General features: G+C 39.6%; 1 long non-coding RNA gene across 1 annotated transcript; it reads left to right on the top strand.

The window, feature by feature from the left end:
- The first annotated feature begins 1,599 nt into the window (after positions 1–1,599).
- Positions 1,600–3,096, top strand: LOC109194792 (uncharacterized). Its single transcript, XR_002056533.2, has 4 exons — positions 1,600–1,644; positions 2,090–2,131; positions 2,218–2,251; positions 2,386–3,096. It is a non-coding gene; the product is annotated as an uncharacterized LOC109194792 (long non-coding RNA).
- Positions 3,097–4,195: the final 1,099 nt, after the last annotated feature.

Below are 4,195 nucleotides of genomic sequence, written 5' to 3' on the forward strand. Positions count from 1 at the left end.
TGATGTGGACAAAATACTCATTTGCCTAATAATTCTGCACTCCCTGTATATCACTTTGTTGCTTTGTCATCTTGAAGTGGTCATGTGATTGGCTTTCCACGACTGCTTTATTCTTCCTCAGCCAAACAGCAGCACTCATGCGATTGTTTTGCCCCCTTAGCTACAGGTGTTGTGCCAAAAACTGATCATCTGCCAGAAAGTGATTGCCGTCCGCGGGAGCGCGCACAGCTGCTTAAAGCTGTAGCTTTAAGCAGATTACTTACCAGATTACTTACGTAGACAGCTACTTCCGTGCAAATGATATAAGGCACGGTAAGCTGAAGACAGCTTCACCTGTCTGTTGAAAAATAGTAACGCGACCACACCGCATTTTTTGTTAGTAACGGTAATGGCGTTGTAACGATAGAAATAGTAATTAATTAGATTAGTTTACTGAAAAAGTAATGCCGTTATCCCTATCACTGCACCCGTGACAGAATCCTAAACTAACCTTGGTCTTTTCTCTTTTAGAAACCCCTCCATGGAGACAGCTACTTCCAGTGTTTCCCCTTCAGTCCAAGCTGTGTAATCAATAAACTGCACTTGACTTGTCAACTCCTGTGTGTGTCTGCATTTAAATCCAAACCCTGAATCAGCTTAGTCGCACATGATAAGCTCATTTACAAGTAATTAATACGTTTTAAAAAATAATAATTTGTATAACCCATTGTGTGGAAACATGACTTCATATGGAAGTATATCAAACTCAACCAAATGAGAAACCACAGTTCAAATGTTATCATTTTCCATAAATCACTAAGATAGTGGCACAGCACATCTGTAATCAGTCTGACCACAGCACATAGTCAGTCTGTAAAATTAAACATTGTCAGTAAACGTGACAGTGGAAACATCAATATGTTGCTGTTTTCATGTTATCTATAAACAAGATGAAAATGAGCCCGTTCTCACTCCCGAGGCGTAACATCCCGACGTTTTGTCACGTCCCGCGGCGTTCCTGAGTAACGCGAAAGGTGACCTTCCACGTTGTTATGGTACACGGCGGGTTCCAGCCCTTTATTGCAGCCCTAAACCTAACCGTATCCCTAAGCCTAACCATAACCTTATCCCTAAACCTAACCATAACCGTATCCCTAACCATAATCTTATTCCTAACCTTAACCATAACCGTATCCCTACGCCTAAACCTAACCTTATCCCTAAACCTAACCATAACCTTATCCCTAAACCTAACCATAACCGTATCCCTAAGCCTAAACGTAACCTTATCCCTAAACCTAACCATAACCTTATTCCTAACCTTAACCAGCACTTTAATGACGTGAAATAGTGTTTTCCCAAGCGATTTTAAGGGAAAAACCGAAGATGTGTAGATTGAGTCCAAACGGTTCTCATGTGTCCGCAGTTTTCCGATGTCGTCACGTAGGAACGCGTTGGGTGGCCGAAAACGTAATATGTTGACGATTTGTCATCTAGCGTAAAATGTTACGCTTAGGGAGTGAGAACGTGTTGAAATGAGTGTAGGGTGGGGTCTGGGGGAATTCCTAGAAGTCATGTGTTCTGTAAAAATGAAAGTAAAAACAGATTTGGAAGACTGTGCAAGTTCACATTCTGGCTTTGGGTGGCAGGCTTTGTCCAGCAAAGGTAGGTTCATTTTAATTCAAAGAAAAAATGAAATCATTTATTTAAACTTTGAATTAACCCTATAAAGCCATTTATATCATGTTTGCTACATGAGTTTCTGAGACCTCTGTATCATCAACATGATCAATACTTGCCATAATTTCAATATATAATGGACAAAACTCTTTTCTTTGTCTAAAATTAAAATTGTTGTTAACAAGAAGTTGCCAAAAACGCCAATGGATACATTAACGTTTTTGGCAACTTTTTGGCAAATGCAGTACAAAAAATATATAATAATATATCATAAAAATATATCATAAACAACATGATATAGCAAAAAAATTGTGGATTTTGTTATAAGGGTTAGTAAACATCTCAGTTCCAAAACAATCAGAATTTTCTTGCTATTTTTTGATGGATTGGGTCTTACAGGGTTAAACAGAGTAAATACTTTGTGTTTCAGTTATGGGTTCTCTGTTTTCAAAAACAGCTACTCCATCTCCACGTAAGTTTATTCAAAAGATATAACCATACGAGTTTTCATCCAATTAAAAAAATGTATAATACGTTGATATTATTTTCTCTTGTCAGTTCTTGAAAAACCATGGAGGCAAATTAACTCTGGGTGAGTGAAGTTCACGGAAAAAAGTATATTTTAAATATTTTTTCTATTTAGTCATTAAAATACCCAGTTGTTCCATGTTAATTTTTTTTTCCATCTAAGGTGTGAGATAATGTAATATTTTCTTTCCTGAGCAGAGAGAACCCAACTGATCAGCATTTTGTAAAGAACTACAAACCTCAGGTTGAAGAACAACAGCTTAGGATCCTCCTTCATGGTCCAGTTGGAGCTGGAAAATCTAGTTTCATCAATTCTGTAAACACTGTCTTACAAAACAGAGTATGTCGCGAAGCTTTGGTGGATAACACATCTCGTGACTGTTTCACCAAAAAGGTATGGACAGAGTACAGCTGTGCTGATGACAGTGATTGGAAAAACATTTTTATGCACATCACTTTAAAGATGGTAGCTGGTTGTTTGGAAACATTCCAGACTTTAGTTTCCAAGGTAACAATCTAATGCAGGGGTGTCAGCCTCCAGTACTCGAGGGCCGGTGTCCTGAAACTTTTCCATGTGTCCCTGCTGCAACACACCTGAATAAAATTAGTAGGTCATTAGCAAGACTTGACTGCATGCTGAGGTGGCAACCCCCAACCCCTACTCAAGTAAATTTAAATAAATGTGTTTGGAAAAATGTACTTCTAATAGTTTGTTTTTTTTATTGCACCGTGTTCATTCACTAATTAGCTGCTGTAACATGAATCAAATGCCTGAGTTGCCTCCTCAGCATACAGTCAAGTCAAAAATACCAGCTAGTCCAACTTTAGTAACCCTACAAAAGTCACTGCTGTTTAGTTTCCTCTCTTCATTTATGTTGGAAGTGATAGCAGAGCTGTACGTTTTTATTTTTTCAGAAATCTCTCAGTCAGAATATGCTATATCATGTTTAGGTGGAAACTAGCGAGCTAACTTCCTGCTAACTTCTAACTCTGTTAAATTTAATAAATTCTGTTTTCATGGATGCCTGGATGTTAAACTTAATCAGTACACCTGGTAAAGCAGCATCGCTGGTCATTTTATTAAAGATGAAAGAATTTAGACCATATTTAACTCTCAGTGATGCCACAGTGTTCATTTGACTTCGGGACCTGAAGCAGATGTAGTTTTGGCCCCAGATTACTCTGCGAAGCTCCTGACTACGGTAGCCATAATGCTCCGACAAACCATCAAGCGGTGCGGCTTCGTAGCTTACCAAAGTCGTACTAAAACATTTTTTGACAGATTTTTGAGCACCGTGTACTACATAAAATCGGATTGAGGTCAGTAAGCACAACCAGAATTCATACATAAGGCGCACCAGATTATAAGGCGCACTGTTGATTTTTGTGAAAATTGAAGGATTTTTAAGTGTGCCTTATAGTGTCTGTGAAGGTTCTCAGTCATCCAGGTCATCGTAGTCAAAGGAGTTTGCAAAGAAAAGCGTCTGGACTTCTTTAAGTTGCTTGAAGACGTTTCACCTCTCATCCAAGAAGCTTCTTCAGTTCTAAGGTCAAATGGCCGAGAGTCCCAGATTTAAGAAAGTTATAGCTTGCCTTCAAGACCTTGAAAAGGACAAAATCATTGACCGCCTCACATATCATCGCCTTTATCCAGGGGATGCCATACCCTGCATTTATGGACTTCCTAAAATCCACAAGGAAGGGGTCCCACTCAGACCCATAGTCAGTAGCATAAACTCAGCCACTTATAACATTGCGAAACACCTTGCTACCATCCTCGCACCTCTCGTGGGGAACACCCCACACCACATCAAGAACTCCACCGACTTCACCGACAAGGTCCAGAAACTTACCCTGGATCCAGATGAAACCATGGTGTCCTTTGATGTAGTCTCTCTCTTCACTTGCATACCCACCACGGAAGCAGTGGAGACTGTCAGAAAACGACTACAAGAAGACAGCTCCTTGGAAGACAGGACCAACTTCACACCCGATCAGATCTGCACAC

This window comes from Oreochromis niloticus, linkage group LG15, assembly GCF_001858045.2.
Source record: "Oreochromis niloticus isolate F11D_XX linkage group LG15, O_niloticus_UMD_NMBU, whole genome shotgun sequence".
NCBI classification, from domain to species: Eukaryota; Metazoa; Chordata; class Actinopteri; order Cichliformes; family Cichlidae; genus Oreochromis; species Oreochromis niloticus.